The sequence below is a fragment of the Lathyrus oleraceus genome, chromosome 2 (genome assembly GCF_024323335.1).
Source record: "Lathyrus oleraceus cultivar Zhongwan6 chromosome 2, CAAS_Psat_ZW6_1.0, whole genome shotgun sequence".
NCBI lineage: Eukaryota > Viridiplantae > Streptophyta > Magnoliopsida > Fabales > Fabaceae > Lathyrus > Lathyrus oleraceus.
The window spans coordinates 333,729,997-333,747,413 of NC_066580.1; positions in this window are offsets into that span (position 1 = coordinate 333,729,997).

Consider the following 17,417-nt stretch of genomic DNA (forward strand, 5'->3'; position numbering starts at 1 on the left):
AGCCTCGTGAATCCATGGTCTGCCTAGGAGACAACTATACGATGGGTAAATGTCCATAACCTAGAAGGTAATCTGGAAATCACTTGGTCCGATTTTGACTGGGAGATTAACCTCACCAATCACAGTTTTGGGAGACCCATCGAAGGCCTTCACAACTACTCCACTCTGCCTCATGGGAGGCCCCTGATAAGACAACTTCGTAAGAGTGGTCTTTGGCAATACATTCAACGATGGCCCATTGTCCACCAACACATTGGACATGGCGTCATCTTTGCAGCTCATCGATATGTGTAATGCCAAGTTGTGGTCTCTTCCCTCATCGGGGAGATCAGCGTCACAAAAACTCAAATTGTTACAAGCGGTGATGTTTGCAACAATGCTATCAAATTGCTCTATCGTGACATCGTGATCCACGTACGCCACGTCCAACACCTTCTGCAGAGCTTCTTGGTGTGGTTCTGAATTCAAAAGCAATGATAACACAGATATTTTGGAGGGCGTTTGTAGAAGCTGATCTACAACGTTGTACTCGCTTCTTTTGATGAGTCTCAGCATCTCATCACAATCTTCTCTCGCATTGCCACTCAGGCCAGCAGAAGCAGGAGTTCTCAACGTAGAAGAGGGCTTAGCAACAAGTGCCGGATTTGTAGCGCTCACAGCATTCCCAATCGGGCGTTCAACAAAATCAGCATCAACACTTCCTTGAGCATCAACTTGAGGCTTCGGCGGGGCTGAAAATACACGACCACTACGGGTCAAACTGCTGACGTCGGCAATATTAATGATAGATGAAGAGGGCAGGGACACCTCTTTCCCATTTTCCACTGCTACAACATTGTAGCGATAAGGGACCTCCTTCTCAGAAGAATACGGTACAGGGCCGGCTGGCTTGATAGTCAGAGCAGGAGAAACCTTCTGCTTGCTACCATCGTACTTGATGACAACAGGCTCAGGTATCTGGAATACCGAAGAAATTACTTTGACTTCAACAGCATCTTCGTCAACATTTCTGTTCTGAAGGATCTCAATGACTCCTTCATCGAGCATCTCCTGATCATCCTTGCGCACCTGGCGACAACCTCTCTAATTAACATAACATACTCGACATCTATCATGGTCATGCTCATAATGGCTATAGTCACACAGCAAGCGATGCATCTCAACCAACGATTGTCGAATATGACTGACATATTTGACTTTGTATATGCCAGGGCAGCCCTGGACCATATTGACAGACTTCCCATGCTCGGGCAATGGGTTCTTCTTCACATTCGGACCTATGTCCTCGAAAAACCGAATCCCACTTCTCACAAGGTCTTGCACCTTGGTCTTCAAGGGATAACAATTCTCCACGTCATGTTCGGGAGCACCGGAATGATATACGTAATGAAGTTCTGGCTTGTACCACCACTAGGGGTTAGCAGGTACAGCGGGAGGGTCTCGCGGAGTAATTAACTTTCTATCAATCAGAGATGGATAGAGTTTAGTATAAGTCATTGGAATTGGATCAAAGGTGACCCTTTTCCTCTCGTAGCTGGTGCTGGCATTGTTGTTGTTTCGAGGCTGGTAGGCCTGTTGTTGTGGACGCTGCTGTTATTGCTGATATTGCTGAGATTGTTGTTGTGGATAATGTTGAGCTTCCCTGAAAAAAGGTGCTATATGAGCCACCTGGTGCTGGTTATTGACCGGGCGAGCAATCTTCCTCTTCACAGAGGGTCTTCTCTTGACATGGGAGGACACAGCATGTTCCTCTCCCTCTTTCTTCTTTGCAAAGCTTCCATATCTCTTTGCTGAAGAACCTTCCTCTCGAGTTAATCGTCCTTCACGGACCCCCTCTTCCAATCTCATCCCCATATTCACCATCTCGGTGAAGTCTGAGGGAGCACTGGCTATCATTCTTTCGTAGTAAAACGAGCTCAAGGTCTTCAAGAAGATCTTGGTCATCTCTTTCTCCTCAAGGGGAGGCACTATCTGAGCTGCCAATTCGCGCCACCTCTAGGCGTATTCTTTGAAGGTCTCTTTCTCTTTCTGGGACATTGCCCTCAACTGGTCCCTATCAGGAGCCATATCCATATTGTATTTATATTGCTTGACGAAGGCCTCGCCAAGATCGTTGAAAGAGCGGATGTTCGAACTTTCCAAACTCATGTACCACCAAAGAGCGGCACCGGACAGACTATCCTGGAAATAATGGATGAGCAGTTGGTCATTATCAGTTTGTGTTGACATCTTGCGAGCATACATCACAAGATGGCTGAGAGGGCATGTATTTCCCTTATACTTCTCAAAGTCAGGTACTTTGAATTTAATAGGGATGTTCACGTTGGGCACGAGGCACAACTCAGCATCACTTTTACCAAAGAGGTCCTTCCCCCTCAAAGTCTTCAGTTCCTTGCGAAGCTCAAGGAATTGATCTTTCATGTCATCCATCTTCTCGTAAACGTCTGGGCCCTCAGATGGCTCAGAATGGTAGATGGTGTCTTCAACTCTTGGTAAGGTGTGCACAACGGGAGGTGGCACTGAAAGGACCGGGCTAGATGCCGGCAGAGAAGCAAGAGTTGGAGCAAAACCTTCTAGCACAAAGTTGGCGGGCATTCCCCAAGGGAACCCGATTGGCATAGATGGCGCAAAATGGGTTGTTGCAGCAGGCACAGTAGAAGTCACAATCTCAGAAATGACCGTCCTCTGGGGAGGAGTTGCAGGTGTTGGAGAAGACTGGCTCTGAGCGGCCAAGAATGACTCCACCAGGGCAGTCAATCTGGCTACCTCCTCTTTCAGCTCGCGGTTCTCTTGTTCCAAATGATCCATCAGTCTTGAAGAGTTGGCTCTGGTGTAGTACCGGTGAGTCAACTTGTCTTTGAAATAAATGAAGAACACAGAGTTAGACCATATGACAAAAAGCATGAAGCAAAACCTGCTTATGCACATGATGCATGCAATGCTTGTGCATATGATTTGTTTTTTACATCAGAGGAACTTTAGAGTTCTATTTGCCAATTTTGGGAAATATTATACTTTTATCACATATGGAAACATCTCATCAATAATATCTGGAAAATATCTTTTTTTACACCAAAGAAGTACAACATTGGTAACAAAATACAAGAGAAAAGGAAAATAATCATCCTATGGATCCCTAGAAACAATCATCTAAAGCTCGGGACACGGGAAGATAAGATGCACGAAGCCTCTTCACCTTCTCCTCATAGGCTGCCTCCACATCTGCCTTCTCCTTGGCGAGTCGATCGTACTTCCTCTTCCAAAACCTAGAGGACTGAGGTAGTAGAGAAGTCCATGCTTCATTAGGATCATCAATAACCTGATGCTCGAGAAACTCAATCAAAGCATCCTTCTCCTTAATCTGCTGAAGCAACTCCTCTTGTTCACGAATCCAAGCACGTGAGCGGTCTTCATCTCTCAACTCCTCTACTCCTTGGTCAGGGAGGGTTGAAGGTCCAACCTCAACCAAAGGTTTAGGTCTCGGATACTCGTAAGGCATGAGGTACTCAGAAGCTCTCCTCCTAACCCAAGCAGTGTAAGGCTCCAAAGCGACACAATTCTTTGGACCTAGCTCCTTCCTTCCTTTCCTATGAATCTTGCGCCAAGCGCGGACCATCCTGTCCTTCAAGCCTTGGGGATCTTTACCCTTCTGGAAGAACACTCCCTCTAACAGAATTTTATTGGGTTTATCCTTTAGGGGGAACCCAAGCTGACGACGTGCCAAAACGGGGTTGTAGCTAATCCCACCACATGTACCAAGAAGAGGTACATTGGAGAATTCACCACAAGAGTCGATAACCTGCACGCCATCAAACACACGGTTGTACCAAGAGATATCGTCATTAGTGAGAGACATAAGTCTCGTGTACCACCATAGACATCCCTTGTTCTCCTTGAAGGCGACCGTCTGCGGTAAGTGAGAAATAAACCACTTATACAACAGAGGCAAACAGCACACGATGGCACCACCACCCTTTGCATTCCTCATATGCAAAGAAAAATAAGTGTCACCCAACAGAGTCGGGAAGGGATTAAGAGTATAGAAAAGCCTAATAGTGTTCACATCCACAAACTTTTCGATGTTGGGGAATAACACTAACCCATAGATGAGAAGTACAAATATGGCCTCAAAGGCATCCTCACTCATGGCCTTCCCATACACAGTAGCTTGAGCAATGAGGAACTCAGAAGGGAGACCTTGAATTCCACCTTTGGTAGTCATATGAGCACCAACCAGTGATTCATCTAGATACAACATATCAGCGATCTCTCGAGAAGTAGGAATACTCTCCAAGCCACTGAACGGCAACTGGTCTAGAATAGGTATACCCACAAGATAGGCATACTCCTCAAGCGTGGGTAAAAGCTGAAAATCCAGAAATGTGAAGCAATGGTACAAGGGACCATAGAACTGCACCAATACACTCATCAACCCTTCGTCCACCTCAGTAGTCAGAAGAGGAAGAAGCTTCCCAAAACGAGCTTTGAAACCCAAAGGATCTAATACATAAGATGTCAATTTCCTTAGCTCTTTCAAGTGTGGTTGTCTGAAATTGTACTTCTTTGTATTCCTTCTTTGTCTTTCCATGTCTGAAAATTTGCAAATAGACCTCTTAAGTTCCTTGAAGATTTTCTTATTATTTTGATGATATGGGTGCAAATGGGTGCATGAATGCATGAATGCAACAACCACACTCAAGGATCAAGCAAAGCACACCAAACAAAGGTCATGGGATGGATCATATTATCCTTAATATCAATCATCCATTTTGGTGGATTATGGTTTACACCTTATCAACACCCAAGTTCCATTGATATTAAGGATACATGAACGGATCAACCACGAATCAAGGGTTTGTTGCAAGCCACGAGCATGGAGTCTCGGTTAAGAACCACCCAAAGGGAGTGTACTAGGGTTTAACCTGCCAGACATGTTCTACAAGAGGTTCCCATAGTCATCATCCCATCTTTCGGATATTATCGTAGAAACGACTACTCGTATTCCAAAAATATTCTCAAGAGAGACTCTTATGAGTATAGTATCGCGTAACAATCGTTTCAAATCTTACACTTGAACGACTTTCCCACTACATCCTAAGAATAGCCCAAGATGGGCTTGGTAAACTAAGGTCCTTGGCTTCTAAGGTCTATATTGGAAAGAGTAATGTCTAACCACAACTACTTGTGTGACATTATTGATCCCAACATGACCTCCACCAAGTGAATGGACTTGCAAGTCAACTTGCTAAGGAATAACTCCACATAAGTCAACAAGACTATGCCATTCTCCTATCCTAAGTGCACTCGAGTTCGGGTATAGAACTCATCTCACAAAGATCTCCTAGCATACAAGGAATTAATATTCAAGCAATGCAATCATTACATACAATACAGTAATCCCAAATTGCACAAAAATATGTCACAAAATAATATACACAACAATACAACAAATATGAAAAGTAGGCAAAACCCACTAGGCAAATGTCCCCAGCAGAGTCGCCACTTTTTTGTAGCGGGGTATTCGTTACCATTAGAGATATTGACTAAATCCAAGGTAAACCATACAAGTCGAGTCGCCACCGCACTTCTATTTATCCAAAGGAATGGTTAGAAAGCGAACAAAAACCTAAAAGTTTTATCGAATCAAAAACTAGTAAAAATGTCAGAGATCTGGGTAAGGGGGTTGGTTATGCAATGGGAAGGTTTTAAGCACCCAAAACATCCTAGGTACTCCTAGGGAGCCCTTTTCATATTTGTTGTAAGGTTGGTATTTTGTGAAAATATATTTGTGCAAACATGATTGAAGAGATGAGAAGAGAATATATAAGTTTATTTACGTTTTGTGTTTGGATGGATAAACCCATTGCTTACGTACCATCTTAAAAAAAGATAAGGATCAAAACCTCGTAGTTCAGGGTAAAAATATCAAAATGAGTTAGTGAATTGATTGCTCCAAAAGCCTTAAGGTCTTTTGTTATCCAAGGGAGAAAACTTGACCTAAAACCACAAATCCACCATGTGAGGATAGCTTCAACATGCTAGTGAGGGGTTAACCCTATGATAAGCATGGAAGACTCATTGTCCATCACTAAGGATATAGGTGAGTATTACATCTACCTCAAGGATAACTCAAACCTAATAGCTAAAGGTTATAAAAAAATTGATTAAGCAAGTGGCCATTGAAACCACAAAAAGACATTTGAATGGGTTATATTTACCAATGAAAAGTATTCACAAAGTATAGTCAAAGTTAGTTTAGGAGTTCAATTCAAAATAAGTATTAGGAAAAGAAAGTTTGAAAATCAAAAGCATAAGGCTTAGGTTTCTAATGTTTGAAAACAAAGGTTCAATGTTTGCACATAAAGTTTTGGATTGGGTTAGAGTGGAGGGAAGAAGAAGAATGGCTAAGGTCCTAATCATACAAGAGGTAAGAGATAAGAAGCAAGACCACAAATGGAGTTCCTCTCTTGAGATCATATTGATGATCCAAGTAGCTTCCATCCTTTGGAATATGCAAGATAAACAAATACTCAAGCAAGCAAGCACACAACCACAACAAGCTCCTAAGAATCTTCCAATGGCTCTTAGATCTCTCTCTCTTAGAAGCTCATGGCAATGGTTCCTCAATTTGGCTCAATGTTGGAATCACTAGCACAAGAACACACACATTAAAAAGTTCCATAATGCAATCAAAGAATGGACAAGAGGGAGTTTAGAATTTAATCCTTTCAAAGTTCATCTTCAAGTTTTAAGCATTCTAAAGGCATGAGGCCTAGTTGCTCTTTGACATTTTAAGCACTCTAAAGGCATGAGGCCTAGTTGCTCTTCAAACTCCATTAGCTTGGGGAAGGTCCTAAAGTCTAAGTCCATTTGTTCATTTCTTTGCATTTGGTCAACAACAATCAAAACAAAACACAAACACAAGGATATATACACAATTATGTGCTCAAGTGAGCAAAAGGCAAATGGCATTAACATAAACATGTGCTCCAATGAGCAAAGGGAAAAGCAAATGAATAATATGTACAAGAATAATAAATTGCATAAATGTAAAGAGCAAGAAGTAAATGTTAATAGTCAATGGTCAATGTTAATAGTTAGTGTGCCATAAGGCAAATTTAGCGCTATGTTAAGCAATCGTAATTGGACTGATGTAGAAGTCACAACTATCTTAGGTCGGTCAATAATAATATAGGAAACAACACAAGTTAGAAGTCTTGATTAGTGAACCAAGTTCCAACAACTTGCCATGCCAAAAAGAAGAAGAGAAATGGTCTTGTATTGGTTTAAGTCTTTTGTATGATTTAGGAAGCAATCTATCCTTAATGCAAAGCCATTCACTTGATCAATTGATCAAAATGAATTAGATTTGAATCAAGGAAGATTAAACCTCCCTAATCAATGCTAACTTATCAACCTTTAACTCATTGATCGAAAAGAAGAGAAGAAGAAGAAGATGGATAATGGACATGAAAATAAATAAGATGCATTAAGTGAAATGGAATGTACCAATCAACAACTGTTGACCAATGACATTGAGGATCATGGTCAAACTATCAAAAACAGAAGTGGGATGAAGATTGGAGGTCAAGAAATAAACAACATATTTTTGGCATTTTTAATATTTAAAAATAAACTTGAATTAAAATATTCAAGAAAGGTCAAACTTCAAAATCACTTCAAATCAACTTTGAAAAGTCCAAGTGATTTATCCCAAGTTCAACAAGGTCAAACAAAGTTTGACAAAAAATTTCAGCATTTTTAAAAGTCATAAACTATTTTTAATCAATTAAAAATGAATAAAAATAACCTAATTGAACTAAAATCTAAAATAAATCTCAAATCAATTAAAAAATTGATGAGAATATTTTTCATAGATCCATCATCATTCAAATAGGTTGAGGAAATATTTTTGTATTTTTTGATTATCAAAAACTATTTAAAATGAATTAAAAATAACCAGAAAAGAGAAAATTCACAAAAAATATCAAATGAGAAAATAAAAAATATTAAAAATCATTTTTAGAAACTAGAATTAAAAAGAGAAATAATGCAATTGGTCCCATATTTTTTGGAATTAAAATGAGAGAGTTATGAATTTGTGAAGTTAAATGAAATAAAAGAAATAAAATGGAAATTTATAAAAATCAGAAAAAAGGAGAGGCATTGGATCCAGTCTCATTAATTGAGCTGGCACATCCAAGGGCTATCAGCGCGCGCCTACCAAAGTCCTCAGTCAAACGCATCACATGGACATTTAATAAAAGTCATAAGATCAAATGGTTGTGATATAAACTGGGAAACACATCCAACGGATCAGGATTGATCTGGCAATGAGACGGTGGCCAGCGCCACCGTCTTCTCCGGTGAGCTCCGGCGAGGGCCAAAAAAAACAGAGGTTCAAATGCTCATTAAAATGGACGATCCATGCACCGTTCGAAAGAGGAAGTGATGTACATCACTCTTATACCACTCACTTCCACTCTAGATTCCTATTAACGGAGAAATCAGAGATGGAAGCTTGATGGTGTTCATCATGAACTTGCTCGATTTCAAAAGTTAAACATACAACGATGATGCCTCGATAGAGAGGACTTCAGACAACACAATATCAAGGCCAACAGATCAAAGAATAAGGAGTTTCGAAGAAAAAACCAGTTGATGCACACCTTTGAATTGCGAAGCTTTGAGTCCCTTTCCTTGGTTCCTTTGGCAAAACAGAACTTCTATGGATCAAATGATGAAGGTTTAGGAACTTTAGATCTGGAGATTCAACTAAATTTAATTGAATTTCAGATCTGAATTTTTTGAAGAAAATGGATTTAGTTCCTTTGGTATGGTTGGGAATTCACTCTTGTAGCATTTTAGGCGCCCTTAGGTTAGTTAATTATGAAGCATAGCACATGTATTTATAGCTGGAATTGGCTGAACAAGTGAGTTTACTCGTGTGCATGGGCTTGTGTGATCATGTGGAAGGCCCAATGAGTATTGGAATGACCTGCTGAGCTCATATTAATTGCAAATGGTCGTGTACATTGAGTATAAACAGCTCATGCATGGCAATTTGAATTGAATTTCACAAAATGCATTAAATCTTCATGCCTTCGAAAATGGTGCTTCCAAACTCCAAATGCTACCTCATGAGTAATGGTTAGAAAGCTTGTTGCATAAGGAACAAATGATATGTTGACAAAATATTTAATTGGGCCTTGGAAATTAGTGAATTTTGAGTTTAAAGTGTAAGGTGTAAAACATGCATAAGTGAAGTTTCCAAATTTGGCCAATGTTCAAGCCCTTCTGTTTCAATGATGAAAGTTCCAAATGATAAAACCTTCAACATGAAAGTTGTAGATCGTTTCAAGTCAATCAATTTGGACTTAAATTTTGCATCATTTGGATATTTGATGAAGAAGTTATAACTCAAGGGGAGTGGTTCCATCCATATAATCTACTGGGGAGAAAACTGAAATAAAGATCATCCACGAGGAAATAACTCAGTGGGGAAAGGAGAAAGGTTAAAGTCTTTCTTCTTAATGGGAAAAGGACACCACCATAGCAGAGGATCAGATAAACAATGAATCACAAAGTGTAAAAACTGCAATAATGAAGTTATATGAGTGTATATGTTTATGTATATGTATATATGATGATTATGTTGACAAAACAATCGCAAAGGATACAAATGTTGTTGGTTTGAATCATCGATACAACTCCTAGCCAATCTTCACAGAAGGGAAACCACTGTTGGAGAGAGATCAAACATCTCGAAGGCTTAACCCTAGTTGGGGAAGAAAAGAGAGAATTCGGTGGAGAAACTGTTATCAACTCTGCGGGGAATTTTAGGTCAACATCATATCAAATGCGAGACAACCCTGCAGGGGAAAACCATAATAGCTGCTCAGAAACAGGGGTAACAAAGATTAGGGACAACTCTGATGGCGACTTGCAGGGAAACAAAATCTATTGAACTGGGCAAACTGCTGGAAATAACACGCCTACAACTCAAGGGAGGCAAAAACAAACCCAGCTGGGGAAACCAACCAAAATCGGATGCTGACATGCTAGTGGGGATGAAAAAGGGATCATGTCAACTGCTTGGGGAGAACCAATAATGCTCCGTATTTAGGGCTTACTGCTTTTCAAACTTCTATTGATATTCCTTTAAATGATACCGATTGCTTTTTAAAGTAACTACTTTTATATATTTAAGAAAACATGTTTTTGATTTATTTTAAATTTAATTTCAAAAATGATCACAATAACATTCTATCATACTTAGCTGAAATAAACAAGAGTAGAAACAATTGGATAAAAGCTCAACTTTATTTAATGGAATGGTAGTTTGTAAATGACAAGACTCCATTAGATCTTTACAAAAGTTGAAAAATGGTAATTTACATGGAAAAGGGCTACATTGAATACAATGATCACTAATCCTTCTACCAACTTTGATGTCCACTGTGCTCTTGGCGTTGGCTGGGAATGATGAATTAGAACCAAACGTTGTGCTCAAGAAAGTCTTCAAAACTGAAGATCGACAGCTTGCAGTTACTTGCCATAATCCCTATTTTTGTGCATAAATTGCCCCAAGGTGGGGTACTCAATTTATCGGGATAATTCTTTTTTGTTTTATGTCTCTAATTTTTGCCTGGATTTCCCTTTCGGGTTTCAATCCACCGAGACACTCATTTTTTCCTAAGCTACCCTTTTAGGTTTTCAACTTAGCGAGTTGTTCTTTTCTTTTTAGGCGAAGTATTTCTTGACTGCATCTACGTTCACAGGACGAGTGACCTCTTCACCATCCATATTTGTAAGAATCAAAGCACCTCCTGAAAAGGCTCTCTTTACAACATATGTGCCTTCATAATTAGGAGTCTATTTTCCCCTAGAATCTGGTTTGAAAGATAAAATCTTCTTGAGCATAAGGTCACCTTCTCTAGATACACGAGGTCTGACCTTGATATCAAATGCTTTCTTCATTCTATGCTGATATAACTGACCATGACACATGGCAGTCAACCTCTTCTCTTCAATTAAATTTAGCTGGTCAAACCTGGTGTGACACCATTTAGCCTCAGTCAACTTGGCTTCCATTAGCACACGTAGCGATGGGATCTCAACTTCTACTGGGAGCACAGCTTCCATGCCATAAACAAGTGAGAAAGGGGTTGCGCCTTTTGAAGTGCGGATGGATGTATGATATCCATGTAAAGCAAATGGGAGCATCTCATGCCAATTCTTGTAGGTCACAACCATCTTCTAGATAATATTCTTGATGTTCTTGTTTGCATCTTCAACAATCCCATTCATCTTAGGTATGTAAGAGAAGAATTATGATGTGTCATCTTAAAGTCTTTGCAAAGATTTTCCACCATATTATTATTCAAGTTCGATCCATTATCAGTAATGATCTTGCTTGGCACACGATACTAACATATAATCTGATTCTTGATAAACCTTACAACAACTTACTTGATTACATTCACATACGATGTCACTTCAACCCACTTTGTGAAGTAGTCAATTGCCACCAAAATCAAACGATGTCCATTCAACGCTTTGGGCTCAATCATGCCAATCATATCAATTCCCCACATGGAGAAGGGCCATGGGGAGGAAATTACGTTCAACAGTGTCGGAGGAACATAAATTTTATCTGCATAAAGTTGACACTTGTGGCATTTCTTCACAAACTTGCAACAGTCAGATTCCATTGTCATCTAATAGTAACCTGCTCTCAACATCTTCTTTGCCATAGCATGTCCATTAGAATGAGTACCAAAGTTACCTTCATATACTTCAGTCATCAATAAGTCTGCTTCGTGTCTACCCATGCATCTGAGCAGGACCATATCGAAGTTTTTATTGTACAACACATCACGATTCAGGTAGAAGTTACCGACTAATCTCCTCAGAGTCTTCTTACCTTTCAAAGATGCCCCAGGCGGGTAAATCTGACTTTGGAGAAAACACTTGATATCAAAATACCACGACTTCTCATCTTTGATCTCTTTAACAGCAAACACATGAGTTGGCCTATCAAGACGCATCACAGTCAAATTAGGAACCTCATTCCAATACTTCACCATAATCATTGAAGCTAACGTTGCAAGAGCATCTGCCATCCGGTTTTCATCACGAGGGATATGATGATACTCAACCTTTGTAAAGAAAGTTGAAATCCTCCTCGCATAATCTCTATATGGTATCAAACTGGGTTGATTCGTCTCCCATTCACCTTTGATTTGATTCATAACCAAAGCTGAATCTCCGTAGACGTCAAGATATTTGGTTCTGAGATCAATAGCCTCTTCAAGCCCCATAATGCAAGCTTCATACTCAGCCATATTGTTTGTACACTTGAAAGTCAATCTAGCTGTAAACAGAAAATGAGTGCCTTGGGGAGTAATGATTACTGCCCCAATGCCATTGCCATATTGATTAACAGCCCCATCAAATACCATGCCCCAACGGGAACCAGGTTCTGGCCCTTATTCAAGAAATGGTTCATCACAATGTTTCATCTTCAAGTACAAGATCTCTTCGTCAGGAAAATCATATTGCACTGACTGATAGTCTTCAATCGGTTGGTGAGCCAAATGGTTAGCCAATACATTACCTTTGATCGCTTTCTGAGATCGGTATTCGATATCATACTCTGATAATAACATCTTCCAATGGGCAATCCTCCCAGTTAAAGCAGGCTTCTCAAAAATATACTTGATTGGATCCATTATGGATATCAACTAAGTGGTATGATTCAACATATACTGACGCAGACGCTTAGCAGCCCAAGCCAATGTGCAACAAGTCTTTTCTAACATAGAATACCGAGTCTCACAGTCGATGAACTTATTACTGAGGTAGTAAATAGCATACTCTTTCTTTCCATTCTCATTTTTTTGACCAAGAACATAACCCATACTCTCTTCAAGGACAGTCAAATACATGATCAACGGTCTTCCTTCAATAGGTGGAGATAGAATCGGAGGCTCAAGCAGGTACTCTTTGATACTTTCAAAAGCTTTCTGGAAATATTCTGTCCAATCACAAGATTGATCTTTCCGAAGAAGCTTGAATATAGGTGCACATGTGGCGGTCATATGCGAAATGAATCTTGAGATATAATTCAAGCGACCGAGAAAACCTCTTACTTGCTTCTCAGTTTTTGGTGCAAGTGTAAAACCCCAATTTTGACCCTAAGATCCCTAATGTTATCTCAGCATATGCATTGGCATTGGGATCACATCTTGGCATCCTCCTTACCCCTAATTCATTGGGTTTGCATTGGGAGAGATCACCAAGCAAATTTGATTGTATCATACTTTGTATTTTATCATTTTTTACTACCAAAAATACCAAAAATATGTCTTTGTATTTGTCTAACTCTTTTGTAGGTAGGGCATGTGCTCACCTTTGATCTTTCAAGCTCATATCTAGGGTGTAAGACCCTAAAGCAAGGAGCTACATCAAGATTCGTTCACTATGGCTCTAAGCATCATATATTAATCCCCATGATCTTCACATGTTATTTTGATCAAGAAATCATCAAGAGTTTGTAGTTGGTTTGCCTTGGAAACCCTAATTCATCTAGGTATCTTGTGTATCTTCTTCAACAAGCTTCTTCACCAATTGATCAAACATTTCAAGGGATACTTCAAATTTCACCATCTTATGCATATATGATCCTCCACGAATCCCAAAAGTCAAGAGAATGACAAGCTAGCAAGTTAGTTCATGGTGGTTGACCAGAGGAATTCATCTGATCAAAATTGGGGTTCCCTAGACCCTATCTCCTACAATTTTTGTCATATGAAAATAATTACAAGATCCAAGTTACTCTAAATGACATTCCAAACAACTTTCATGTTGAGGTCTAGAGCTAGTTTTGCTTGGAAAGTAATTTTTTATGGTGAAAGATTATAGGTCATTTTGTCTAAACCCTAATTTGGAGGTCAACTTCCCAAGGCTATAACTTGCTCAATTTTTATGATATGAAATATTTCCAAGTTTCACAATCAAATTCAGTATGTCTACTTCGACCTTTATGTTTGAAAGAAAAGAAAATTCAACTTTTATGTGCATGCGATATGATGATACATTATAGGCCACGTTGGACCAATGCCATTGAACAAGTGATTTTCCTCAACTTCAAAAATGCATAACTCCTACATATTAAATCCAAATGAGGTCAAATTGGTTACCATTTTTAAGGACTTTGAGAGAGATACAACTTTTATGAAGGAATCTTTTTCATTTGAAGCTCACATAAAATGTTAGCCAAGGTGGAATAAGTGAACATATGGCTTGACACTTAGAAATGTTTTTGACATGTTTGATTTTCCCAACTTCCACCTCAAAATTCATCATGATCTAAGATTCAAATGAAAACATGTTCAACATGAAAGTTGTTCCTCTTGATCTAACCTTTCCAAAAAGTCCAATTTCATCCCATTTGGACAAGATATGAGGGACCTGCGCATAGCTTGAACATTTGATCATCATTTGGCATAAGTAAACTTGAACCCTCCATGCACAATTAAATAGCTTTCCAACATGACTTCAGCATTGTTTGTACTCAATTATTGACCAGAAGGAGTGATTACATGGGCCTATCACACGCCCATGCACCCATGAAATGTACATTTCTATTTTTGGATCTTCATTTCAAGTGTGCAAATATCAATACATATGGCTATAAATAGAAGTCATTACCATCTGAATGGAAGACCTTGCACGTTAGCTTTGATTCCCAACCTTCAAACCCTCTCATTCAAAGGATAATCTTGAGAATTTCCATTGGAAATTGACTTTGAATCTCCACTATTTTGAGATTCAAAACTCCAAGAGTCCTATGCTTTTTGTTCATCCAATTCCACTCCATCAAGTGTCATGAGCAAGATCAATAGCAAGCAAGAACAAGATCGACTGAATACAAGCCTGCATTGAAGGTATTTTCCAAAAAAAATCATTTCTTTGATTCTCACTCAATTATCCATAATTCTTCTTGATCTTAGGTTGTCTGAAGTCCTACCAATGTAGGCAACAAGATTGAGTTGCTTTGAGGTCAAATCGAAGCAAATCATATCATACACCGCAAAATTCAACTCCTTGTATCTTTCAATATACTTGGAGTTAGGAGAAATTGAGGCCAGATTCAAGCTCCTGAGCATTTTTTCTTTAAATTCATGTCCTTCTTTTTAATTTTGGTGACGGTTGTGAGTGAACCAGTCCGGTGAAGCTCACCGGAGAAGGAGACCGGAGCTTTAGCTCCGGCGGTGTGCTGGCACTCATCTGAACCACAGGATCCATTTCAAATGTTTTAATTTCGTGCCTTGGTTTTGCATACCATTCATACAGTGCTTTGACTTGTGTCCACCATGTAACACGCGCTAGCAGGCACTTGATCTGCCACCTCGATTAATGAGGGAGATCAAGTGGTCGACGTTTTTTATTATTTTTTTATTTTCATTTTATTTGGTTTACTTTCATTAATTCATATTAATTTTAATATTGATCCAAAAAGATATGAGAGTTTCACCAAAAAAATTTAAATAAATTCCTCTTTCATTTTTTGAATAAAAATTATTTTTTGGATCATTATTAATATTTTTCATGATTTAATTATTTTTGTGATTATTTTTAATTGTTTAAAAATAGTTTTAAGTTTCCAAAATTAATGAATTTTTTCTCCAAGGTCCTTTGACCTTATTTGACCTATGATAAATCTCATGGCCATTTATTTGGTGTTTTGATGAGGTTTTAGGATTTTGACCAACCATAATTTAATTTAATGCATTATTTAATTGATTTTATTTGTTTAAATGCAAAATAAATTGTGTTGAGCTTTTAATATTGACTTGTTGAGTTTGACTTGTTGAGTTTGACTTGTGTTGTTGGGCCTTGGTCATGGTTGATTTGACTTTGTTGAGTTAAAATCATTGGATTTAGGGGATTGATGAAATATACATTCCATCTCCGAAAATGAATGAATGATTTTAATTTGATAAAATTCTTCCTTTGACCAATTTGTGTTGATTCCATTTCCCCTCCCTCTTCATCTCAATCCCATTCTCCTCTCATTCATTTCATGGACCTATGATTTCTCTATATCCTAAGGCTAGTTGATTGCAAAATCAACATAAGTGTGGATGAGATTAGGTCCACCTCTTTTGCATATTCTTTTAAGTGTGGTATGTTTTAGGAGTATGGTTCATAATACCATATCTCTAACATGCATTAACACTAAAATTTCTATTGCCCGACCTCAAATAGTTGTGACTTCTACAAAGTCCAATTATGATTGTTTAACATATCGCTAAATTGTTGACACAAAGGCATATCATTCTAGTAAGTGAGATTGTAAGTCTCCCCTCTTTCATGGTATTGTGTGGAAACTTGTCCTTTTTTCCTTCCTTTGGAAGATGTCTTGGTTCAAGGACCCATGCTTGTGAATAGTGGGTTGAGTATTCTCCAAAGAATGACTTAAACAAAAGCAAAAGCAATACTAACTTCTAATCAACTAACAACTAACATTTAATTTCAAGTCATTTAGTTTTATGCACTTTAATTTTAAGTCTTTATTCATTTGCCATTATTCATACCATTCAACTTTTTTACTTTAATGTCATTTTCACTTTGCTCATTTGAGCCTCATTTTGTGATTATATTGTGATTGTATATACTTGTTTGTTTTTGTGGTATTTTGACCTTAATGTACGTAATAACAACAAAAACCCTAAAAGACATTTGTGTGGACTGTTGGATTTGATCTGAGACATTGGACTTAGAATTAGGCAACTTTCATGAAACCAAGTGCTTGTGATTTGAAACTTCATCTGAAGCAAGTATTATGATCCCATCTGAATTCATCTGCTACATGGTCTTATTGAAGTTGTTACTTTGAACCTGTACCTAGTGCCTATCTTTGAGTTCATCTAATGCATGGAAGATTATGAAGAAGATCTTGGAGTTTCTAAACATGGATGTGGCTATCTTTATTTGATGCCTTGCTCTTCATCTTGCTATTTGTGTATTGATATTGCTTTATTCTAAAGTCCAAGGGAAATTTGGGTTTCAATATGACATTCTTGTCTATTGGATTGCAGCCCATTGGTCAGATCTTTTCAACTCTTAACTTTTTAAATTTTTTGCTTAGGGTTAGTCTCTTCATCTCTTCCCCACTTCTTTAATTTCAAATATCTCCCCTCTTTCAAAATCTTCTTTGTTTGTGATTTCTAAACTTAGACCATATTACAAATTAAAAACTTTGGCCTTATGCCATTGAATTTTGAAACTCTTTTCTAAAACAAATTTGTAAATGAACTTAACTATACTTGACTTAAAATATCAAAAGACAAAAAGAACTAACACTCATTCTAACTTTTTAGGCCTTTTGTTGAGAGGGTCATAGAACT